Source organism: Pleurodeles waltl, chromosome 8 (genome assembly GCF_031143425.1).
Source record: "Pleurodeles waltl isolate 20211129_DDA chromosome 8, aPleWal1.hap1.20221129, whole genome shotgun sequence".
Taxonomy (NCBI): Eukaryota; Metazoa; Chordata; class Amphibia; order Caudata; family Salamandridae; genus Pleurodeles; species Pleurodeles waltl.
In genome coordinates this window covers 1,309,921,174-1,309,949,012 of record NC_090447.1, presented here as the reverse complement: position 1 = coordinate 1,309,949,012, position 27,839 = coordinate 1,309,921,174, and the positions used below count along the sequence as shown (strand labels likewise).

At 42.9% G+C, this 27,839-nt stretch overlaps 1 protein-coding gene across 4 annotated transcripts in view; it reads left to right on the top strand.

Moving 5' to 3' along the window:
* PARP4 (poly(ADP-ribose) polymerase family member 4) overlaps positions 1–27,839 on the top strand; it is a 1,744,976-nt gene that overhangs the window by 274,157 nt on the left and 1,442,980 nt on the right. The window lies entirely within an intron of this gene.

Below are 27,839 nucleotides of genomic sequence, written 5' to 3'. Positions count from 1 at the left end.
AGAAGGCTGGTCAAGAATTATACTTTCTTTATATTAATATATTTTGCTGAAAAAGCTTTCTCTGCATATGGACTAAAACTCTTGAATAGCCTCTTTGTTCATTGCAGACTTGCTCCTTTTCTAGCACTTTTAAGGAATGGTCCCAAAATGCACATTTTCTTATTCTTCAGAGCCTACCTAGACAGCATCCCCTCCCTGTCACCACATCACCCCAATATAAAGTTTAGTTTTTAATAGCTTCCGTATTTATGTGCACTTGCTATTGTTAGATCACATTGTCAATGTACAAGCATGTTGAAATATCCTCACATGTTGATTGTAAGTATTGTGTATTGCCTAGGCTGCACGTTACTGCCCTTTGGAACTAGGTTTGCTTTTTTATGGATACCCCAATAAAATAAAATGACATAAATGAAGATTATTATGTAAAAAAGAGGTTGTTATACTTGAATCACGAAAAATATTTTAAACTACTTTTTATTTAAGCTCCCACATCTTCCTTTCTAAACCAAACCCATAAAGAAACAAGGACTTCAAAATTACTTTAGTCAGATTATGGGAAATTGAATGGGAAGTAATTTCCCATCTTAATTGATTGATGAAGCTTATTAATACAGGTCATTTTCAAATTATCTATTCTATTTGTATCTACTATTTGTATTTACTTCCAGTTAACAAAGCTTTGTAGTGTTTTACATAGCACCTTGTATGACATAGCACATGAGAGCACGTCTTGCTAGCCTTTCTGGGAGACGTTGGTTCAGTAATCAGAGGTTCTCCTTCGTGTGGAAGGATATAGCACAACAGTGGTCCGTGGTCCACAATATAACGTCGTTTGAGGGTTGTCCTTACATTTTTTTTTTTAAACTGATACATGTGGTCTCTTTCACGCAAAGCATTAAGCTCTAAGATAAAGTCACCTTAAAGCGTCTTACAGTGTTTCCTGTAACACTGTAAGACCACTTTAAGGTGTCTTTACCTTGGAACCTAATGCTTCGTGTGAAAGAGACCACATGTATCAGTTTTTTTTAAAAATGTTGGAATTTCCTTCAGTATTTGCCTCTGGTGCTGTAACGTTTGGTTCCAGCTGCCTTGCTTTACAATGTGGAGCATACGGCAAGTTATCCATAAAGGCCTTGTGTAGGGAAATGCCTCTTTTTGTATAGTCAAGCCCAAGTTTTTAGACTGATGCTGCTGGTAGTTTGACTCTGAGAGTGTATTGAGCCCTGCTAACCAGAGCTCAGTGTCTGTACCCTTATCCTTAAACTGATATGTTGAATTGGCTTTTACATGACTGGCTGAGCTAACTTACCTGTATGTTCCTAGTTAATCGTTCACAGAGTACCCAGGACAAGTAAGTTAGACTGTCCCAGCAGGGTTTGTATCACTGGTTGTGCCACCCTGGGTGGGACACAAGTAAAATGAGACTCCCAGCGCACCGTTTGCAGCCTGGAAGAGCAATTTTAACTGCTGGCCCGGCTTTGCTATGTAAAGCAATGGCAAAGCTAGACTTTCCCCAGAAATATGTGAAAGTCACCCTATGGCAGGCCTATTGAGTCCTAAGGCAGGGTGAAATATTTTCCATGAGCAAAATATGTAACTTTACATGTTTTGACAGGAAAAACACCGAACTGTTGTTTTTACTGTGGGAAAGTTTGGCCACCCAAATAGCAAATTCAGAGTTACACACTGACCCCTCAGCTGTGCTAACTCTGGAACGATCAAAGTGGGCCATCCAAGGTATCAAACAACTCGCTTTGTTAAGCGTGACTTGATTCTCAGGTCAAAGTTAATGTAACAAGTTGCTGTATGCCGCTTTAGCAAATATGCCACTTTGTTGCCTTTAGTCCCCTGTGAGTATACTGGTTGCACACGGGATCCTGTCGCCGAGACATCTTTCTGCCTTCCTAGAGAGACGTGGGAATGGCTCCCAGAAAAGGATACAATAGGGGGCCTGCTGTGGAGGGAGGTTTCACCTGCCTTCTGCAGGAAGCTACACAGGTGACGACCCAAAAGGTGTGCTTCAAATGAAAAGCCGACTTTGAGGGGCAAATGAGTAACACTTGAGAGAGGGCTGCTCCATTGTTCAGGCAGACAGACTGGCACTCTGGACAGGAGAGGGGAAAACAGTTGCCAAACTGGTTTTCCAGCGACCGGTATCCTTCTTGGTAGCCACACCTCTAAGTTGGGCGAGGGAGCTTCACACGCCTGGAGTGATATTACCATCTTTGAAGTGGGTAGAATGGTGCCACTCTGATGCCCAGATGCCACACTTTGCAGGAAGTGGTCATCAGGTGGGAGGGAACCTGGTAGCCTATTTGCTACCTTCCGCATCCTCCTATGAGGGCATTGTCTGAGCATAAGGAGGGTACCCCGGGCACCCTGAACTCAAGTCTCAGCTGGGAAAAGCACTGAAGAAGGACTGCCCTTCTGCACTGTGGAACCAGCAAAGAGAGGCTGCACTGGTGTGGACTGTACCTGGGGAACCTGCTGGCTAACAAAGGTGGAGGGCTGTGCCTGCTGTGTCCTGCTAGGGTAGAAGTTGTCTTCTGAGTCCAGCCACAGCCAAGAAACTCAAAGGGGGTCAGTGAGCTGGCCTCCTGTTCACAGCACAGGGACAAAACACCTGAGGACCCTGCTGAGGCAAGTTGGCAGCCCAGAATCTTCAAACTGCCGCCAACTGCTGCCATGCAGTACCAGGGGCTAGGACCCAATCCTTAAAGATGCACCCAAGCTTCCTAGGACCTAGTGCAACTAGGACCCCTGTCGACTGCATTGCATCCACTGAATCCTTTGAACATCGACCACTTCCATAGGAAAGCCTTGCAAAGGATAAAAGTACCTGGAACCGACTGAAGACTGCTTCACTTGCTGAGGAACCTGTTTCTAAGGTCCATTTCCCCCTCACCCCCCCAAAATGACGGGCTTCTGTTTTGCTTTACTGCTGACTGAGCCCAAACACACACACGGAAAGGAGTCAAAATGATTCTCTGGAAAGCACTTTTTAATCTGAAGAAGACATTTATTATATCTTTTTGCAAGGCTCGTGAAGGAAGGCCTGTATAGCCAAAAATGTACCTTTAAAATGTGAAACAATGAAGTAAGACCATGTACAAAGAACTCTAAACAGCAAATATATACATGCAAGAATACAAACACTTATATTAATATATGTGTGTTCGATTGCATGTGCAGCTGCAGATACACATGCTATGCATTGCTTTTGCCATCTAGCATTGGGCTCGGAGTGCTACAAGTTGTTTTTCTTCGAAGAAGTGTTTTCAGAGTCTCAGGATCGAGTGACTCCTCCTCTTGGTCATACTGCGCATGGGCATCGACTCCATTGTTAGATTGTTTTCTTTCCGCTGTCAGGTTCGGACGTGTTTCCTCTTGCTCCGAGATTTCAATTCGGAAATCTTAGATAACTTTCTTTGACATTCGGTATTGTTTCAATCGCGTTTCCACCCAAAGTCGAACCGATAGTACAGTTGAAAACCAAATTTCACCCTTTGGGGCGCGAGCACCCAACTCTGGCCTGTTCGGGCCTACCATGTCGAAGCCTGATGGATCGGACTCCATTTCGATTTGGTCCCCGATGCCACGCAGAATTTCCATACACAGACCAACACCTTGTATGTAATCTGTGTCTCTCTCCCGATCACCGAGAAGAGGATTGTAAGGCCTGTCGATCGTTTCGATCCAAGAAGACCCTGCGTGACCGGAGATCCAGGAGACTGGAAATGGCGTCGAAGAGTACTGAGTTTGTTGACACCATAAAGGAAGAACAGGCACAACAACAGTTTCCATCCGAGACACCGACTCCGAAGAAGGCTCGGAGGAAGATACACTTCTCACTTCCGGTCATCACATGAGTACGACTGCCCCTACGCCCACTCCTAAAAAGTCCTCGAAGGCCTTGGGTGCACCACTGCCAGAGAGCCATGGTTCGACCCGCAAGAAGATACTCGCCGACCGACCTTCGTGTTTGGCCCTGAAAAAGGCCACCCCTCCTTAGATACCAGAGTTGAGCAAGTCCACCGAAAGCTCAACTTACGACCGAGCCAACGTTTAAACTCTTTGGAGTTGAAGCCTTGCTGTCCTGCCTCGGAGCCGAAACAACCGGCTGCATTTTCGGGCCCGAAAAAACTGTCATCTCCGGAGCTGGTAAAGTCTTCTTATTCAGAAGAACAAGGACTTTCGAGCCATCTTAAGCAGAGCTGTAAATCATACGACAAACAGTCCTCTATATCATTGAAACCATCTGAATATGTTTCTGAGGACACAGAGATTCAACCCATTCTGGAAATCAAGGACCCATATACATAAAGAGACTGGCAGAATAATTACTGACCTCCTCTACAGACTAAGAGAAAGTTGGCTTTTCAGGAACATTTAGATTTTGCTCCACCACCAGCAAAGATTTTCAAACGGAAGGAGAAGCCATTACCTACGCATACTTCTCCCCCTCATTCACCACAACGTTAATTTTCGCCACCACCCACTAGCCCACCAGCTTTGCCTTCACCAACTCATTCACAAACATATTCTCATGGTGATACGGTTGATCCTTGGGATCTGTATGATCCAGATCCTATACCTGCTAATGACCCGGGCTTATATTCTTCCAAACCTTCCCCATCAGAAGACACTACTGCATACACGCAGGTTATTTCTCAGGCAGCAGCGTACCACAGGGTACTTATGCACAGTGAGCCTTAGGAAAAGGATTTCCTTTTTAATACCTTATCTTTTATGCACTCACTATACCAGTGCCTCCCAATGCTACCTGGCATGATAAAACATGCAGATGAGATATTCAGTGAGCCGGTTAAAGCTAGGGTTTTAACACCACGCATTTACACAAATTATAAGCCTGCACCTACAGACCCTACATACATTACCCACCAAGTACCTCCAGACTCAGTGGTTGTGAGTGCCACCAGAAAAAGGACCAATAGCCTCAGGGGATGCCCCTCCACCTGACAAAAAGAGTAGGAAATGTGATGTTGCTGGCAAGAGGATAGCTACACAAGCAGCTAACCAATGGCGAATTGCGAACTCACAAGCCTTGTTAGCAAGTTATTATAGAGCCCACTGGGACGAGGTGCAGGAGCTGTTACAACACCTGCCAAAAGAGCACCAATAAAGAGCTCAACAAATAGTTGAGGAGGGTCAGGCCATAATTAATAACCAAATACGGTCTGCCCTAGATGCTGCAGATACAGCAGCTAAAAGCGTGAATACTGCTGCCACCATACGCAGACATGCATGGCTATGTTCCTCTGGATTTAAGCCAGAAATACAGCAGACAGTATTGAATATGCCTTTCAATAAAAAAACACCTGTTTGGGTCTGAGGTTGACACCGCGATAGAAAAACTCAGGAAGGACTCCGACACTGCTAAAGCAATGGGATCCTTATATACAACACCTTACAGAGGCTCCTTTCCTAGGCAGCAATTTAGAGGAGGTTTCAAGCCACAATTCACAGAGGCTTCTACCTCCCAGTCTAAACAACGGCAACAACAGCAGTACCAGAGCGGGGATTCAGATGCTCTTATAGAGGCCAACACTTTAGAGCCAGAGACAAATTCCAGGCCTCAAAACAAGTCACTACCCCATCAAAACAGTGACTTATTAAGAATCCCACAACCCCACACATCTCCTGTGGTGGGCAGACTACAGCAATTCCACTCTCAATGGCAAAATATCACCACAGACCAATGGGTACTTTCAATTATATGCAATGGTTATTGCCTAGAATTGATTTCTACCCCTCCAAACATTCCTCCACGTTATCACAGGTTGTCCCCAGAACACAATGTTCTATCACAAGAAGAAGTACAATTGCTACTGTGAAAAGATGCAATAGAATTGGTCCCAAAATCTCAAAAAGGAACGGGGTATACTCACTATTCTTCCTCATTCCCAAAAAGGATGGCACTGTCAGACCCATTCTAGATCTCAGACCACTAAATCTATATATCCTGTCAGAACACGTTCACATGGTAACTCTGCAGGACGTCATTCCACTACTACAAAAACAAGATTACATGACTGCATTAGACCTGAAAGATGCGTATTTCCATATACCCATCCATCCAGCTCACAGAAAATACCTAAGGTTTGTGATCGCAGGAAAACATTACCAATTCAAAGTTCTGCCATTCGGCATAACAATAGCTCCAAGAGTATTCACAAAATGTCTAGCGGTAGTAGCAGCTTACCTAAGAAGACAACACATACATGTCTTTCCTTATCTAGACGATTGGCTAATAAAATCAAGCAATTTTATACAATGTCAACAACACACTCAATACACAATAGAGACCCTACGTACATTAGGGTTCACTCTCAACTAGCAAAAATCCCTTCTTCACCCAGCACAGGTGCAACTTTACCTAGGTGCTATTGTCAATATGCAAAAAGGCTTAGCCTATCCAAATACACAAATGATACAAGCTTTCCAAAATCTCTTACCACAAATGCAGCCAAATGAACAATACACTGTAAGATTTATCATGAAACTATTGGGAATGATGGCATCCTGCATAGCAATAGTACTGCATGCAAGACTAAACATGAGAACACTACAACAGTTCATCTCAAAGCAATGGTCTCAAGCACAGTGACAATTGCAAGATCTAGTGTTAGACAGCCAAACGCACAGGTCCCTTCAATGGTGGAATCTCAGCAATTTAATGAAGGGGTGGTCATTTCAAGACCCTGTGCCTTAGACCACAATAACAACAGATGCATCAACAATAGGTTTTGGGAGCTCATCTCAACAACCTTACCATTCAAGGGGAATGGGATTCAAAACAGCTAATTTATTACATAAACCATTTAGAATTATTAGCTGTTTTCCTTGCCCTAAAAGCGTTTCAACCACTTCTGAAACACAAGACTGTCTTGATATAAACAGACAATATGACGACCATGTATTACCTAAAGAAACAAGGTGGGACAAATTCATGTCAACTGTCCCTTCTAGCCCAAACAATATGGAAAAGGGCAATTCAAAATCACATTAATCTACTAGCAGAATACATCCCAGGAATATACAATCAGCTAGTGGATCTCCTAAGCAGAACAGACCAACAGATACATGAATCAGAAATTCACTCTCAGGTACTTCATCAGTACTTTCACAAGTGGGCGTCACCAGAAATAGACCTATTCGCAACAAGCGAAAATGAAAAATGGCAAAACTTTGCACCCAGACACCCACACCCTCAGTCCAAGGGCAATGCTCTATGGATCCATTGGTCAGGGATATTTGCTTACGCTTTTCCCCCTCTCCCACTACTTCCATTTCTGGTCAACAAACTGCGTTAGACCTCTCTCACCATGATACTCATAGCCCCAACTTGGGCACGACAACATTGGTACACAACACTCCTACACCTGTCAGTAGCACCTCACTACAAACGTCCAAACAGACCGGATTTGTTAACACAAAACAAAGGACAAATCAGACATCCAAATCCCAGGACTCTCAACTTAGGGATTTTGCTCCTCAAGTCATAGAATTTGGATACTTACAACTTCCATTAGAATGCATGGAAGTTCTCAAACAAGCATGCAAGCCTACAACTAGTAATGCTATGCTGACAAATGGAAACAATTTGTTTATTACTGTCAATCTAAAAATACTGACCCACTTACAGCATCAATACAAGATATTGTATGCTACCTACTTCATTTACAGAAGTCAAATTTAGCTTTCTCATCTATTAAAATTCATCTTACTGCCATATCAGCATATTTGCAGACTATACAACATACCTCTCTCTCTTTAGAGTTCCAGTTATTAAAGCCTTCATGGAAGGACTATAACGTATTATTCCACCTAGAACACCACCAGTTCCTGTTTGGAATCTGAATATTGTCCTCACAAGACTAATGGGCCCACCTTTTGAACCCATGCATTCCTGTGAGATTAAATGTTTAACCTGGAAAGTTTATTTCCTAGTAGCGATTACTTCATTTAGAAGAGTTAGTGAAATACAAGCATTCACTGTTGAGGAACCTTTTTTCCAAGTACACAAACATAGTCGTACTTAGAACTAATCCAAAATTTTTGCCACAAGTTGTTTCCCCTTTTCACATAAACCAAACAGTGAAATTGCCAGTCTTCTTCCCACAGCCAGATTCAACCACAGAAAGAGCCCTTCACACTCTTGACCTTAAAAGAGCTCTAATGTATTATGTGGATAGAATTGCTAACGCGTCCCTTTATGATAATTTATTACAAATCGCTGCATCTGAACCATATTATTCTGGAAGTTCTGATTCTGACCTCTCAATTTTGGACCCCTCACATTTTTAAATGTACCGACATCAGTGCTTTGTTGAACGACACCATCATGCACCGCATTCGGGCATTCCCGCTTCCAATGCCCCACGGCCCGCACACGTGACATGGTGCCATCTTTTTCATCCCCTGCGCATCATTTTGGACAACAACCGTCAAGTCTGGACCGCGATTCACAAAACCTCGACCTCGGTCTCTCTGTTGTGCCTGAAACACACCATTCCCTTGCGGTTGCTGTTGTACCATCTGCTGAATTCCGTTTCCCTGCATACCTGCCTACGCTGCCTTTATCTGCATCACCATCACTTTCTCCTTCAACTTTCTCTGCTTCAACTCAGTCTCGTCACTACAGTACTTTGCATACTGCAACACCTCATCAATCGGCTTCGCTTGCCAACAGATCAAATGATTCTTAATCATCTGGCTAACCTCTGGTCTCAGCCCTTCAACAAATGTGAACACAAGATGGTTCATGTCTTTCGGCTCAATAGTCTCAGTGCCACTGTAATGCTTGAACGCTTTCAACAACCTCTCATAATAAGCATGGATTGACTCTTTAACCTCCTGTGAGGTCCGGTCGATTTTCTGCCAATCAGTCACTTTCGGCGACACTTTCTTCTTCAAAAACTCAATCACTTTATGATAGTACTTCATCACCTCCTCAGATGGTGCTCCAGTCACCTTATCCCTTGCCGGTTCCTGCGTCGGCCAATCCACACCATGTGGAACAATGTTCCACATTGTTCCTCCCACTAATTCAGCAGCTTCCACACCCAACCTTACAAAATGTAGATACTCATCTCTCTCAGACTTTTCTGCGGTCACTGCAGTAGTTTGCAAAGCATGAGTCTTTTCTAACCACTCTTTCAACTGTTGCGCAGAGAAATATTCCCTGCATGCATCATTGGTGACTGTGAGGCGTTCGTACTTATTGTCTGTGGGGTTAACACACCTAGCCCTGCCTGTCTCATTGCCTCCAAAGGTGCTTCAACCGGACTAAGGTCTAACAAGGACCTGGGCCCCTCAACTGATTGTTCTCCCGGGGCCATTAACTGGGGAGTTCCTAGGGACCCTCCTCTTATTGCATCTTGGGTCATTACTCCCTGATCACACATACCAGGCTTACCCTGTGCATACAATGGCACCGGTGGACCAACAGTAGTTGGCAATGATATAGCAGCTGGTGTCTGACCTGGTCCCAAACCACGTGGAGAAGTAACTCCCGAAGCTTGGCTCATTGTGGCTGGTGCAGGTACAAACGGAGGTCATGCTGCTGGGCAATATAACCCGGAATCAGCTGTTGCTGCGGCTGGGGCAGCAATTGTGGAGTTGGCTCAATCTGCAGTAACCTCGATTTTATATATATCGGATCAGGCGGCACTATCAGATTCGTAGTAGGCTCTAGTACTGGGACGTCTGGATAGATTCTCTGTATCGGAGGTTGCAACTGTTTTTGCATGTCTGGTGCAGTTGGTACACTGACGCTATTCTGTATCAAACTTGTATCACTAGTCTGCACTGTATCTGTAACTCCCTTGTCCTGCGTCTGGTTCCCAGGACCCACACTAGTGCTCGGGCATTGTGGTGTACTGCATAAGGTGGCGGGCGATCATGCAACAACTGATTAAGAAACTCTTCATCGTCTGTGTCGTCTTCCTCTATCCTAGGCCTCTTAGTCTCTTTTGGTTTGCTAGAGTCCTTGTCTGTTTTACAGGTGGCTTTCTTTCCCTGTGTCACGTCCCCTTGTGTTATTGCTGGAAACAATTTAAGTCCGTCAACTATTCCCCTTCTCCACATTTTGCTCTCATTCTCCCATCTAGCCTCAGCTAATGTCTTCTATGCTCTCTTCATTCTCCTCTCAAATTTCTGCTGTCTTTGTTTAATAGCCATTAAATCCCAGACTGCTAATGCCTCGTACTGAGCTGGCCTCGGAGGTGACTTTTGTACACTTAGCATCCACCTCAAATTCTCTAGAATTCTCGTGTTGAATGTTCTGTGTTCCGAAAACGCCCAAAATCCCTCCTTTTCTGTTAATTTGCGCCACTTTTTCATCCATAACCAAGGCGCGATTCCCTTCTGCTCCATTACTATATAAGCTGGAGGACCTTCAGGCGGTGTAGGCTCCACCTCACTCGCCATAATGTATGCATCTCCTTTCAGAGCGCTCCTTAAAGCTTTGATAAAATTCCTTTTTGCGTCTTTTCTTTTGTTTTGTATTTAATCAGGAAGTGACTTTAATTTCCAGGATACTCTTCACCAACCTTTCTCAACCTAGTGCCTCTCACGGACGGCTGCCAATCTGTGCGCGACCCCTCTCGACAACTGAACTATCCCAGCGAGGTACCACTGACATCACACTCACTCATACTGTAGCTGACAAAGTCTTGCGGCTTGTCCTCCTCACACTGGATTCACACCAAACGTATGCATAATTACTGCGAGCACCTTTAACAACAACTCAAATTTGTCGATTTACTACAAGAAGGGTACACAATCACTTCAGAACTTCACAGAGATTTCACTTGAAGCCTCGCCCGCTACTCTCCATTTCTCAGTTCCCGCATACGCAAGCATAATTTGACCCACAAATCCTACTCTCGACTTGTCAATGGTTTGTTCTAGTGCACTTTAGAACTTGCCAAATCTCCATCGAAGGTTTCACACATACAATTCAACTCAAACTTGACTTGTCAACCACGCCCGATTGACCTATTTAAACCGCATAAATTACAACATAAACCCAAGTGTCTTCTACACTTGTCAATATACTCTGGAGGCTTAGACCGCAACGGGTCAGTTTAACAACCAACCACGTGGATAATTTTTTAGAACAAAACGCCACACTCATATGAAGTACGCCGACTTCCCTACTCTCATACTGTGGAGTACGCCCACTCCTACTAAAACAACATTTACCTGGCCTAAACACACCTAATCCTCACAAAACACCTGCAAAATGCATAAGCTGATCAAGTGCGAATTCTATACCACACACACTAAGATGCCAAGAACATTCCCAACTCACTTAGGCAGGCTCCGAGATCCCTGGAAAGTCATGGGGAATTTAGAAACACATCATATCTCCAATTTGCATTATCTCAGAAAAACAATCTAAACAGTAATTATCCGTCCTAGGGCCCCAAAGGGCCAAACCGTCGCTCTGCTACCAGAACTGCTAACACATCCCTTTATGATAACTTATTACACATCTGGACTCGTTTTAAGCCAATTAATCTTTTAACCCAGTTGAGAGACACCTTAGGACGAGATAGCTAATCAATATGTCAATCAGTACGTCAATAATGTCATCAATATTTATTACAACAATGCATTTTACTTTAGTCAAAGACATTAATCAATTCAGGACACCACCATGACCTTGCAGTCATGAATAACCACACCAGTTTAGTAGAATTTTATGAGTTTTATTCCCTATTACTTACAATTCTAAAAGCAGGTGTGTTAATCTCAAGACCAAAAAACAAAATAGCATGATCACAATTTGGCAACTCTGATAAGATTTCATTAAAGCAAGTATCACAAACATTAGAACATAACACGGCGTGAACATAGATCAACTTTAGCAGAGTGTCATCAACGTTTCAGTTCAACAGAGCATAGATTCAGTTGTTTGTCTATTTGCGTCAGTTTAGTGAACACCTGTCCTAACCACTAATTAGCATTGGCATGTTGGGCTTCATGCAAACAATTTAGAACACCAATTTGGAAAACATCTACCTATGGTCTCTGTCAAAAATAAGAAGTTTGGTACCTAGAAAGGAAAAGCAAACAGACAAATCACAATTTCATTGTCATAGTTACCCTCCAAGGTTTAGGTTAGCACTCAGGTTCGGTCTTCGTCTTCAGGACATCAGTCGATTCGCCATTAATCAAAACTCAGCTCTGGGCAAAAAGGGCACTTCCCTCATAAGGAGGCAAAGTGTAAAATGGGCAATCTCAGAAAGGATGGTTTAATTAAAACCATATAACTCACCAAACAGAGTGACAGAGATTCTGGATAAAATCAATAGCATTCACTAACCCACCTAAAAGGCTCACCATGTCATGGGTTTTTATCCCTTTTCCATTGTACATTCCCCTAAAATCTAATTGGCTAAGGGGTTGCACCCCACTATCTTTACCCAATTAACTTTAAATTAGCTCAGCAAATTTGTCACCCCACAACAGTTCACAAGCATTTTATTGGTCCATATGATTGACGTCTTCAGAGGTAGCACGCCCGGTATGATTTCATCCTTCTGTAATTCTTTGCACATCTTTGGTCAGTAACTCCATTGTCTGTACCGGTTTAAACGACCTTGTACACTATACTAATCTACACTGTTGCATTTTAGTTATTACATTTCTACAAGCAATATGAATTTCATGAGAACGGATCCACTATAGTTACATTCAGCTTCTAGTTGAAGGAAAAAAACAAGTGTTCATGTCCTTTTGCGAGTCAGCACACTGCATGTTTTAGAAAAAACACATTTAATATGAGAGCCAGGAAGCTAGGCTTCGGCTCATGCTAACTTAAGGCCTACAAGATTTATTTAGTATAACTTTAATAACATAATCATTAATAATTAGTATAAAACCATTCTCTAACATAACATTAGTCATTTCTATTAGTCCACGTATACATTGGCGGCCTCTCCCCGTGGTCACATTTCAAGTGCACGTTTTAGCAAAACATACTATCACGGTTTCTATATGGCATTATTATACATTAGTTCATAAACATTTCATGTTAATACAGATTATATAAACTACACTCTCTTAGAACAAAATAATTTAGGAAAACTAAACAACTTTTCGTTGCCTTTCAACAACCACATAAAGGTAATCCTATCTCTAAACAAGGGTTAGCTAGATAGATTGTTAAATGTATTTAAACATGTTACGTTAAGGCAAAAAGACAACTTTTAGTCACACCTAAAGCACATTCCACTAGGAAAAAAGGTGCATCTATGGCATTTTTAGGAAACATACCAATGGCAGATATGTGCAAAGCTGCCACATGGTCTACACCACATACATTTACTAAGCATTACTATGTACATGTATTTTCAAAGCAACCGGCCAATGTTGGTCAAGCTGTGTTAACATTATTTCAAACAACTCCAACTTATACAGGCTAGCTCCGCAATTTATGGGGAGAACAACTTCTTTGTAGTGTATGCATAGCTTGTGTATCTGTAGCTACACATGCCATCGAACGGAAAATGTCACTTACCCAGTGTACATCTGTTCATGGCATGTAGGGCTGCAGGTTCACATGCACCCTCCCTCCTCCCCGGAAGCCTGTAGTAGTTGCATTTTTCTTATTTGTACATATGTATATACATTTACATTTGCACGGACATCTATTTTTACTTACTATTTTTTATAGAACATTTATATTCTTAGACTCTATCACCCATTCCTACACCCTTTTGCGGGAAAACAATCTAACAATGGAGTCAATGCCCATGCGCAGTATGACCGAGAGGAGGAGTCACTCGATCCCGTGACTCCGAAAACACTTCTTCAAAGAAAAACAACTTGTAACACTCCGAGCCCAACACTAGATGGCGGAAGCAATGCATAGCATGTGAATCTGCAGCACTACATGCCACAAACAGATGTACGCTGGGTAAGTGACATTTTCCATTTATTCATACACAAAGCAAAACAAATAATTAATAAAAATGCATCACTATAGGGCCTGTCTGGTGCTTCATCTTTCTCCTTCTACCAAGCCGATGACCCCGTTTAACTGAGACAAGAAAGAGAGAACTCTACCCTGACAGGAAATATATCAGGCATTCAACGTCTAAAATCCTGATTGAGGTCTCTGGATCTCCCTCTGTCGACCTGGGTCTCTAATATATCTTAAACACACGAGAAAAGGGCTTTCTGGAAAAACCCCGCCCGCTGCGCAAGAAGTATTAAAAAATGCTGGGTATTTTGTGTAAGGTTTGAAAGAAACACGTTGGAACTTGGCCAGTTTCCCGAGGTGTCTTTCCCACAACTAAACCATTCCCTGCTTTACAATAAACATCAGTCTAGTACATCCTTATCTCGCTGACTCCTCCACCTTATGTCCTAGCTCTTCGGTGAGAAAAAGAACACACAAAATAGAAAACACATTGCATAACATGTTTTGTACAGAAAACTACTCGCACCTTTAATGTGTCAGTGAAGCCAAGGCTAAGCTGAATACAAAATGGAGTCTGTAGCTGGTGACAACTAATGTGACGGTGGACAGCTAAGCCAAGTGCAAATTGGTGTGACACAAAGTCATTGGTCAAAACACCAATATCACTACAGCTTCCTACTAGAGTTGGTTGCCAAAAGTGACTTTAAGTGACCGCATTCCAACTAGCCCAATCATTTTGGTGAAAAACAAATCCATGGGTCAGATTTGTTGAATTTTACCTCCAGAAACCTCCAATGAATCTTTTTCATTGTGGTATCTAAAAATACAAAAAAGTACAGTGCATTTGTATGAATTGCCGTCTGATTTTATTTGTGTCTTGCCAGTGTTTTCGTCAGTTGTTTTAGTGCTGTTTAAATGCTTTACACTTGTTCCTTTGAGTAAGTCTTGCTGATTACACCCACAGCTACTCAGGGTTGAGCTGAAGGTTTGCCAAATGAACCCCAGAGGTCTTAATGGGGTTGGTAAGTGTATTACACAGTGCTACACCATATAATACACCCCATTTCCTCACACCTTGTCAATGTCCCTACAGTGAAAGAATGACCCACTGGAGTGCAATGCTGTTTATCAGTGTATTTAAGTATGTGAGTAATCCTTATTTGTGGATAGAAAGATCATGACTGCAGATCTCAAGGTAATTTGGGGACTAAACCTTTTTTATTTCTATAAGACCATTCAGTAAATGACCTGGACAGATCGCTTTTCTCTTGTGTACTTTCATAGATATGGTGTTACACAACAACACACCAAGATAAAATGTCCCTCAAACATCAGTGCAGTACGAATATCAGTGTAGTAAAAAGACAAAAGTGGCAAAATTATCTTACATTTAACTGAGTTGGATTTGTTCCTTCAACTGTCCATGACTCTTTTCTCCTGCTTTATCTTTTCTCTTCATTTAACAAAACCGCAATTACCATATTTTCCCCTATAACACAATATGTTATTTACTAAGTTTAACTTGTTAGTGGATAAACTTTCTGATTTCAATTAAGTTAAGTGGGTGATTGGAAATTATGGTGCACTTACTAAGTCCCATTTGTAGTTTGAAGAGTAACAAGGCAGCAGTAGCAACTGGTGCTCAAGAAGTGATACAAAGCATGCCCTGAATATACTTAGCGACATTCTTTTGACAGGTGATATGTTACTGGTTACTTTCAATGTGATTTCTTTGTATACCAACATATTACATCAATTTGGCATGATTGCCATGACCCACTTTCTAAACAAAAGACCTATTGAATTTCTATTACACATTAAAATGCTTCTGGCGATGATACGTTTGGACGTGGATAACAGCGTGTTTTTATTTGAGGACAAGTGGTATCACCAGATATGTGGGACTGCAATGTGTTCCGGGTTTGCTCCCTCTTACACTGACCTCTTTATGGGGTGTTTTGAGGGGAGTGAGCCTGGGGCCCTAAGGGTGTGAAGTGGATACAACATACTTACTATTGGGGACGATATATAGTTGACATCCTGATGGTATGGATGGGGACAGTGGACGAATTGCTTACATTTGTAACTTAACTGAATATTAATACATGTAATATGTCCTTTATTGTGAAATATGACCCTGAAAAGATTGAGTTTTTGGATGTAGAATTATTTGTGAGTGGCACGGGACTAGGGAGCTTCACGTACCGTAAGGAAACGTCATGTAACTTTAGAATACATGCAACCAGTGCTCACCCCAAACATCAAATAAAAGCCATCCCATATGGCGAGATAGTTAGGGCAAGGAGAAATTGTAGCTCCGATGAGGAATTTAGATTTAACTTAAGAGAAATTGAAAAAAGATGTTCGATGGCATCTGTCGCTGTAGATACGCATGTTCTGCAATAGCTCGCCATCTGGTGTTGGGCCGGAGTGTTACAAGTTGTTTTTCTTCGAAGAAGTCTTTCGAGTCACGGGACCGAGTGACTCCTCCTTTTGTCTCCATTGCGCATGGGCGTCGACTCCATCTTCGATTGTTTTTTTTCCGCCATCGGGTTCGGACGTGTTCCTGTCGCTCCGAGTTTCGGAACGGAAAATTAGCTAATTTCGGAAGATTTTCGTCGGTATTGTTGCGTTCGGGATCGGCGTACTTACATTCAACACCGCATCGAAGATCGAAGAGCTCCGGTGCCCTTCGGGGTAGTTTTTCGATCCTCCGTCGGGGCCTGGTCGGCCCGACCGCGTGCTGAAGAACGCCGATGGAACGGACCCCGTTTCGTTTCTGCCCCAAATGCCACAATAAATACCCCTACACAGACCAACACTTGGTCTGCAACCTGTGCCTGTCACCTGAGCACAGCGAAGACACCTGCGAGGCCTGTCGTGCGTTCCGGTCCCGAAAAACACTCCGAGACCGTCGAGCCAGAAGACTTCAGATGGCGTCCGCACCGACAGCCCAACGGGAGTTCGAGGAACAGGAAGAGGAAGGTACCTTCTCGATCCAAGACTCAGACTCCGAAGGATTCGACGATACACAAACCGTGAGTAAGACGTCGAAAACCACACAGAGAAACATTTACAAGGCCCAGGGGACGCCACTGCCACCAGGCCATGGCTCGACCCATAAATTCGGTGACCGACCGTCGGCACCGAAAAAGGCCCAAACAGTGCCGAGATCGTCCGACTCCGGTCGAGACACCGGCACGCAGCCTTCTCGGGACCGAGAAAGTGCTGGAAACAAGCCTCGACACCGAGATGCCGGTGTGGACACGGCTCGACGCCGAGACAGCAGCACCGAAACAGATCGACGCCGAGAGGGTTCGGCCCCGAAAAGGAAAAAAGTCACCTCGGAGCCGAAAAAACACGCAGACAAAGTTTCAATGCCGAAACAAACTGCAAGCGACCCAGCTTCAGGCTCTTATATTGAAGAGCACTCGCTAACCTCCCAAATGCAGAAGCATAGGTTTGAGGAAGAGCTACAAGCAACTGATGTGGACCATACACAAAAGCGTATCTTCATTCAGCAGGGGACAGGAAAAATAAGCACCCTTCCCCCCATTAGGAGAAAGAGGAGGTTGGAGTTCCAGACGGAACAAACACCACAACCAAAAGTGGTGAAAAGAGTTACACCACCACCCTCTCCTCCGCCCGTGATTAACGTTTCACCAGCACAAACTCCATCACACTCCCCAGCTCACACCACCATGAGCCAGGGTGACCAAGATCAGGACGCATGGGACCTATACGACGCCCCAGTGTCAGATAACAGCCCGGAGGCATACCCTACAAAGCCATCTCCACCAGAAGACAGCACCGCGTACTCTCAGGTGGTTGCTAGAGCAGCACAATATCACAATGTAAGCCTCCACTCAGAACAGGTCGAGGATGATTTCTTGTTCAACACACTCTCCTCCACCCACAGCTCATACCAAAGCCTGCCTATGCTCCCTGGTATGCTCCGGCACGCAAAAGACATATTTAAGGAGCCGGTCAAAAGTAGGGCAATCACACCAAGGGTGGAAAAAAAGTATAAGCCGCCTCCTACGGACCCGGTTTTCATCACTACACAGCTGCCACCAGACTCTGTTGTTGTAGGAGCAGCTAGGAAAAGGGCCAACTCCCACACATCTGGAGATGCACCACCCCCAGATAAAGAAAGCCGCAAGTTCGATGCAGCTGGTAAGAGAGTCGCAGCACAAGCTGCAAACCAGTGGCGCATCGCGAACTCCCAGGCACTACTTGCGCGCTATGACAGAGCCCACTGGGACGAGATGCAACATCTCATTGAACATCTGCCCAAGGACTTACAAAATAGGGCAAAGCAAGTGGTCGAGGAAGGACAGACCATTTCCAACAACCAGATCCGCTCCTCCATGGACGCTGCAGATACAGCTGCACGGACAATTAATACATCTGTAACTATCAGAAGGCATGCATGGCTCCGAACGTCTGGATTTAAACCAGAGATTCAACAGGCAGTTCTTAATATGCCTTTTAATGAAAAAGAACTGTTCGGTCCAGAAGTGGACACAGCGATTGAGAAACTCAAAAAAGATACGGACACTGCCAAAGCCATGGGCGCACTCTACTCCCCGCAGAGCAGAGGGAATTACAGCACATTTCGTAAAACGCCCTTTCGAGGGGGGTTTCGAGGTCAAAACACACAAGCCAGCACCTCACAAGCCACACCGTCCAGTTACCAGGGACAGTATAGAGGAGGTTTTCGGGGGCAATATAGAGGAGGGCAATTCCCTAGAAATAGAGGAAGATTTCAAAGCCCCAAAGCCCCTACTACTAAACAGTGACTCACAGGTCACTCACCCCCTCCACACAACACCAGTGGGGGGAAGAATAGGTCATTATTACAAAGCATGGGAGGAAATCACTACAGACACTTGGGTTCTAGCAATTATCCAACATGGTTATTGCATAGAATTTCTACAATTCCCTCCAAACATACCACCAAAAGCACAAAATTTAACAACACACCATTCCAATCTCCTGGAGATAGAAGTGCAGGCACTATTGCAAAAGAATGCAATCGAATTAGTGCCAAACACACAAATAAACACAGGAGTTTACTCACTGTACTTTCTGATACCAAAGAAGGACAAAACACTGAGACCAATCCTAGACCTCAGAGTAGTGAACACTTTCATCAAATCAGACCACTTCCACATGGTCACACTACAAGAAGTATTGCCATTGCTAAAACTGCAGGACTACATGGCAACTTTAGACCTCAAGGATGCTTATTTCCATATACCAATACACCCATCGCACAGGAAATACCTAAGGTTTGTATTCAAAGGAATACATTACCAATTCAAGGTACTGCCTTTCGGATTAACAACCGCACCAAGAGTCTTTACCAAATGTCTAGCGGTAGTCGCAGCACACATAAGAAGGCAGCAGATACATGTGTTCCCATATCTAGACGACTGGCTAATCAAGGCCCATTCGTTAATAGAGTGCTCAAATCACACAAATCATATCATACAAACCCTCTTCAAACTAGGGTTCACCGTCAATTTCACAAAATCCAAAATTCTGCCACGCAAGGTACAACAATACCTGGGAGCCATAATAGACACATCAAAAGGAGTAGCCACTCCAAGTCCACAAAGAATTCAAAATTTCAACACCATCATACAACGCATGTATCCAACACAAAAGATACAAGCAAAGATGGTATTACAACTCCTAGGCATGATGTCATCATGCATAGCCATTGTCCCAAACGCAAAACTGCACATGAGGCCCTTACAACAATGCCTAGCATCACAGTGGTCTCAAGCACAGGGTCACCTTCTAGATCTGGTGTTAATAGACCGCCAAACTTACCTCTCGCTTCTGTGGTGGAACAACATAAATTTAAACAAGGGGCGGCCTTTCCAAGACCCAGTGCCACAATACGTAATAACAACAGATGCTTCCATGACAGGGTGGGGAGCACACCTCGATCAACACAGCATACAAGGACAATGGAACGTACATCAAACAAAACTGCATATCAATCACCTAGAACTTCTAGCAGTTTTTCAAGCACTAAAAGCTTTCCAACCAATAATAGTTCACAAATACATTCTCGTCAAAACAGACAACATGACAACAATGTATTATCTAAACAAGCAGGGGGGGACGCACTCCACGCAGTTAAGCCTGCTAGCACAAAAAATTTGGCATTGGGCAATTCACAACCAAATTCGCCTAATTGCACAGTTTATACCAGGGATACAAAATCAACTCGCAGACAATCTCTCTCGAGATCACCAACAGGTCCACGAATGGGAAATTCACCCCCAAACTCTGAACACTTATTTCAAACTCTGGGGAACACCTCAGATAGACTTGTTTGCGACAAGGGAGAACGCAAAATGCCAAAACTTCGCATCCAGATACCCACACAAACAATCCCAAGGCAATGCCCTATGGATGAACTGGTCAGGGATATTTGCTTACGCTTTTCCTCCTCTCCCTCTCCTTCCTTACCTGGTAAACAAACTCAGTCAAAGCAAACTCAAACTCATATTGATAGCACCAACTTGGGCAAGGCAACCCTGGTACACAACGCTGCTAGACCTATCAGTGGTACCCTGCATCAAATTGCCCAACAGGCCAGATCTGTTGACACAGCACAACCAAAAGATCAGACACCCAGATCCAGCATCGCTGAATCTAGCAATCTGGCTCCTGAAATCCTAGAATTCGGGCACTTACAACTTACCCAAGAATGTATGGAAGTCATAAAACAAGCAAGAAGGCCATCCACCAGGCACTGCTATGCAAGTAAATGGAAGAGGTTTGTTTGCTACTGCCATATTAATCAAATACAACCATTACACACAACTCCAGAACATGTAGTGGGTTACTTGCTTCACTTACAAAAATCTAACCTAGCTTTCTCTTCCATTAAGATTCACCTTGCAGCAATATCTGCATACCTGCAAACTACCTATTCAACTTCCCTATATAAAATACCAGTCATTAAAGCATTCATGGAAGGCCTTAGGAGAATTATACCACCAAGAACACTACCTGTTCCTTCATGGAACCTAAATGTTGTCCTAACTAGACTTATGGGTCCACCTTTTGAACCCATGCACTCCTGCGACATACAGTTCCTAACCTGGAAGGTGGCATTTCTCATCGCCATTACTTCCCTAAGAAGAGTCAGCGAGATTCAGGCGTTTACTATACAGGAACCTTTTATACAACTACACAAAAATAAAGTCGTCCTAAGGACCAATCCTAAATTTTTGCCAAAGGTTATTTCACCGTTCCATCTAAATCAAACAGTGGAACTTCCAGTGTTCTTTCCACAGCCAGATACCGTAGCTGAAAGGGCACTACATACATTAGATGTCAAGAGAGCATTAATGTATTACATTGACAGAACAAAAAACATCAGAAAGACTAAACAACTCTTTATTGCATTTCAAAAACCTCACGCAGGAAACCCAATTTCAAAACAAGGTATAGCCAGATGGATAGTTAAATGCATCCAAATCTGCTACCTTAAAGCTAAACGACAGCTGCCCATTACACCAAGGGCACACTCAACCAGAAAGAAAGGTGCTACCATGGCCTTTCTAGGAAACATCCCAATGCAAGAAATATGTAAGGCAGCCACATGGTCTACGCCTCACACATTCACCAAGCACTACTGTGTAGACGTGTTATCCGCACAACAAGCCACAGTAGGTCAAGCCGTATTAAGGACATTATTTCAGACTACTTCCACTCCTACAGGCTGATCCACCGCTTTTGGGGAAATAACTGCTTACTAGTCTATGCAGAACATGCGTATCTACAGCGACAGATGCCATCGAACTGAAAATGTCACTTACCCAGTGTACATCTGTTCGTGGCATCAGTCGCAGTAGATTCGCATGTGCCCACCCGCCTCCCCGGGAGCCTGTAGCAGTTTGGAAGTTATCTTCAATTATTTATATATGTATCATCTCAACCTTAAATAGGTGCATACTTAGTCACTCCATTGCATGGGCACTATTACTACAATTCAACTCCTACCTCACCCTCTGCGGGGGAAAAACAATCGAAGATGGAGTCGACGCCCATGCGCAATGGAGACAAAAGGAGGAGTCACTCGGTCCCGTGACTCGAAAGACTTCTTCGAAGAAAAACAACTTGTAACACTCCGGCCCAACACCAGATGGCGAGCTATTGCAGAACATGCGAATCTACTGCGACTGATGCCACGAACAGATGTACACTGGGTAAGTGACATTTTCATTATAATACTGGGTTATGACAAGAAAATGGTAAAAGGAGCATCTGGTAGAACTTCCAGACTGAGGACAAAGAGGTCTCCAGGAAAGATTAGACTCATATCTACAATATCTACATATGGTAAAACCATTGGGGACATCAATAAGGTACTAAATAGACAATGGCATCTTCTACTAGATGATGATAAGATTACGCCATAGATTACTAAATATCCAAACATTACTTTCCGTAAGGGTATAATGTTAAGAAACATTGTTAGCCCCAGCTACCCTAAGTGTACACAACAAGATAATTGTTTATGAAACAGTGGTAAAGGTTGTTTCACATGTGGCAACTGTTCTATGTGCAGGATACCCAAGTATACCACTTAATTTTCATGTTATAGTAGTCCAATTTACTCAGTGAGAACTAATATCAATTGCATTTCATGTTTTGGGGTTTATGTTCTGGTATGTAGATGTAATAGAATATATGTGGGAAACTCTATTAAACCTGTGAAAGAGAGGATTGCTGAACACTTTAGAGCAGTCAAATTGGGCGATGAACGTTACCCTTTTTCTTTACATACTCACACATTTATTAAGCAGGGTTTTCACACAGGTTTTGTATTTCATGGTATAGATGTTATTCAGCAAGATCAGATGGGTGTATTTCATGGTATAGATGTTATTCAGCAAGATCAGATGGGTGGCAACTGGGAACTACGGCTCCGACAACGTGAAGCTTTGAGGATTTTGAGGCTCTAAGCAGTTGAAAAGGGTCTCAATACAGTCCATGAATTACATTATTTTCTTAACGATTGAGATACTGGATCTAGTAATTTTGGGCTGGTACCAGATACCTGGACACGTTGCTGGCAGTTACATTTATGTGTAATCCACTATATCTAGGACCCTTTGGGTTGTGGTATTGAATATGAGATGAATAACAGCAGAAAATTATTGATAGTCACTAGGATAATTCATATTTTGCTATTATGTTACAACTGTATATGTATGTACCTTTGATATGTCTATGATGTGAAATTTAACTTTAGCATAATATGATTACAAATTCTTAATTTAGACACTTTATTAGTAATCTGGAACAATGTATGTAGTTGTTGAATTGGTATGTATCAATAATGTTGAGGTTGATAGTTGTCTTTTAAATTTGGGACTTGATATCACTCACATGATTTCATATAACCTCCTCTGTGGGCTACCTCTCACTGTGCCTCTTACACTAACATGAGCACTGTCGATTATATGTACGGTGGAAATTTACAGTTGACTGAAACACAGGTCTCTGAATTTAAGACAGATATTAGTCATATTAGATCATATAGGGCTTTGTTACCATGTCCTATTTTGTAATACTAATGAAGTAGTGCGGTCCTCTTGATACAATTGATTTGCATGGTTATAATATTAAGGGCCAGAGTTTGGCCAGATTAACACCGAAGCTGGTACATGCTGTTTAGGAGGATTTATATTTGCAACACTTATTTTAGTTGAACGTTTGGTTATTCTGATACAGTTGTTTATATCACCTATTGTATAAATTGAGATAATGTTAACAACTATGCTTTATGCTTTACACTTCAGTGTTCATAATATCGTTGAATGGCACAGTATATTGTACTTTTAAGTTTACTGTGAGTGAAGGGAGTCTGTGTATGTAAGTTGGTAAGTGCATTGACATGTATTATTTGTTTATACTTTCTAAGATGGTGGCTGCATTCACCTATTTGTAACTACACACTTTTACGTGTATACTGAACGTGGCTCTTTGATTGAGTACATAATCTAGGGTCACATATTTGTGATTTAAGGGGCTTAAACGTGGTGCCTGAGTTCCATGCCACTATAGCGGCTAGACACCTAGGACACAGGGTGCACTCTCCCCTTCGCCAATAAGGTATGTTTAAGAATTACACAGATTGGGTTCTTTACATAGTGGCACTTACAGATTTAATTTTGGCAAGTGTAGATTTGTCTAGTGTTCCTGCCATGATGTGAGATATTTAGATACATGTCGAAATTGTATGTATACAGCAACATTGTATTAGCTTGTTTTTAACATGACCAGACGTAGCTCACTGTGTGATATTTTAAAGAACACCACTGTTCGTGTTTGCATATTGTGAGATTTTGCAATTGTCTGTGACTCTCACTTACTTTCTATACATAACTTGGCATTTATATGATTTATGATTTATGATTTTTAAACATGCCTTGGAATGTTGTGTGTACTGTCATAGAATAAGGCCGCTGAATTTGCGGTGTTACAGATAAATTTTTTTTAATGCAATAACAAAATTATTTTTAATGGTGGAATGCTTATGTTTTGCCTTGGAGTTAGCACATATCACATGAAGTCTGCTTATTCTTAATATTATCTTATGTGCCATCTTGATGACATGGCTTATATGTTACTTTGAAATTACATGTATATATTCGATACTGAGCAATGATTTGTGGAGACTAAATAGTGGCATTTGTGTTTTGACTTCCCTCTGTGGAACAGGTTGAAAACATATGATATATATATATATATATATATATATATATATATATATATATATATATATATATATATATATATACACACACACACACACACACATGTAAATACATTGTTGTAGAGTTTGAAATATGTTGCGTTTGAGGTAAGAGATAAGAAGGGACTGTGAATTTACTAACCTGGCTAAGTACCTTAGTAAGAGACACTAATAATAAGGTGGTCTTTTACATTTCAGGATGTGTTGTATTACCAATTTCCTGGATTTCTTATGCTTTATTACAAAGAATTAAGTAGGAAATATTACTTGTTGGTGAATTATTAACACACCAAGGGTGTCTGTTGATTTTGTTAGATCTGGGCAAATAAGGTACTCTAAATCTTGACTTGGCAGGTTGTAGTGATCCTTTCACCCTGAACTGTGCAGCTCTTTACAGTTCAATTTCTTCTCCACAGCTGGTGACTTCGGTTGACTTGGTGATGGTCCTTTAATACACGACTCCTCCTTGAATTGACTTCATACATATGAATTTATTTTAGCCCTGAAGAAGTCAACTTCTACTCATGCAGCACTTGCGAAACACATGCTGACTTGGGTACTGAAACTCTAGAGAGCCTCATACTGAACTGTGGAAGTAAAGAAGAAGTTAAATTGGAGGAATTGGTAGAGATGTAACTGGCTGAGATGTTGAAATCTTATGGAACATCTTCTGATGCATAAGAAGAAGAATTAAAGTTGGAACTGTGCTACATGAACACTACATGGTCTAATGGTGTGCTCGAAGTTTTCAAAAGTAAACTTTCTGATTATTTTCTACTTTCAGTAGCCACTTCATATTTAGAATTGATTACACAGCCCAGGTAGATAATGATTTTTTTTTTTACTCCATTTCGATGACATTTTGGACAAACATACATCTTCTAATATAAATATGTAGTGGTCATTCAGAGTATCACATGTTTCTGTGGTTGTGTTGGGCTGACAGGCGGGAACAGTGCTACTATATTGGTATTGACTCCTGGGCATGGGCAGTGCAGAGGCCCCCTGTGGCCCCTGACACTGGCTTTCCACCAGCCTTTTCATGGTGGGGTCCAATCCATGGAAAAGCTGGTGGAAAACTGAGCTGCAATCAGCATTGCGGTGCTGAGTTCAGCGCTGCCATAGCTGAGTACAACATCGACAGCCATCAGCCCATCAGGAATGATGTTCCTGGTGGGGACGGTGGTCCCTTGACGGGCCCACCCACCAGGGTTCTAATGTGGTGGTCGGACCGCCTGGAGTGCAGCGGACCGACCATCACCGTGAGTGCGGTGGTCCTCGGACCACCACATCTGTAATGAGCCCCTTAATCCTGTTCCCTTTCTTGTACTTCTGGGAGGGTAGAGCTACCCCACACTCCTGCTCTATTGCTTTTAGCAACTCCTGCAGGCAACTTTAACCAGATCTTCTGGTATTTGGGCCAAGGCATTTCCCTCTATATTCCCCGGAGTAACCATTTTTCATCAAGGGGAATCTCCAGTGCTGTGACATTGGACATTGTAGCTGTTGTTAAACCTTTGATAAGCGGACATTCCCAGAGGATGTGAAAAAATGTACCCTCCCACTCGCATCCCCTCAGGCACGTTGGTGTAGCCGCTCTGCCTGTTTTATGCATCAAGGTCTGTGAATAGTATGATCTATGTAATAATTTAAATTGGACAAGCCTGAACCGGACCCGTGTGGTGATTCCTCTCTGGCTCCGAAGGGTCTTCATCGCCGTGCTCGCCATTGTCTTCTTCCTGTGCAGCCTTTAATGGTCTCAGTGGGTCAGGCAAGTTGTTTACCAGTTTTCTGTAGATCACAGTTATTCCCTTTTCTGGTATAGCCTCCTGGAGAAGCTGTTCTTCCAACGGGGAGAATTCAAGCAGTTGTTCCCCTTCTCTTATGTGTTTATTAAGAGCATGTGTTAGTTGCAGCTATCTAAATCTCTCTGATTCCTCCAATTCGTATTATTGGTAAAGATCTTCAAACAGGATTATTGCCTGGTCTCTCCAGATGTTACCCAAATGCTCTATTCCTACTAGTTTCCATTTTTGTAACGCTCCGAGCCTTCCTACCTCGGACAACAGATCACCATGCCAGAGGGGAGTCAGCTCACTGAGTTGTCCCTTCCACCCCAAATAGGAGTTGGTCTGTTTCCATGTCCTGATCACCATCTGGGTATGCATTGGGAGATTTTTATCATTTCTTGCTTCGCATAGGGGAGCCTCTTGTCCCCCCAGCTCGTAACTGCTCTTTCCACCTGGTCTTGATAGTCTGCAAAGGCCCATTTATTTATTGTTAGAAGCTGCGAGACCCAGTAATGTTTCAGGATATCTGGGAGTGCCAGCCTACCATCATAAACCCCTATCTTTAAGTTGGTCAAGGCAATTCTGGGTGCGCCATGTCTCCATAACAGATGAAGGACCTTCTTGTCTATCCTTTGAAAACCCTCCAGAGGGATCCTGTAGGGTGTGTTCTGTAGGACATATAGGAAATGCGGTAAGCTCATCATTTTGTAAAGGGCTGCTCTGCAAAGTAATGTCAATGGGAGGCTGCACCAGAGAGCCACGTCAGCTTGAAACCTTTCCAGCTGGGGGTGAATGTTTCTGTCTAGCAACTCCTGGTGTTTGCACGTTATATAGATTCCCCAATAGCGGAACCCTTTCGGAATCCCTGCCACCCTATAATCTCGGGCAGTTGCGGGCTCATCCCCAAGAGGGGGTAAATTACTGATTTGGACCAATTAATCGTGTACCCTGAATGTTCTTTAAAAATACTGAATATTTGCATGATTCCACAGATGGACAGCTGGGGTTGTGTGACATATTGGAGGACATCATCAGTGTATAGGGAAATCCTCTCCTTCCAGCCTCCTGGTGCTTGTATACTTTGTATAAAAGGGTCCTGCGTAATCCAGGCCGCCAGCGGCTCGTGGGTCAAGGTGAATATCATGGGAGAGAGGGGGCACCGCTGACATGTGCCTCTTCTCAAGCTAAAACTTTGGGATGTCACTCTGGTCACCCACACACTAGCCTGAGGGGACTGATACAGCAGTTGGATCCTAGTGCAAAATCGTGGGCTAAAGCCCATTCACATCAGAGTAGC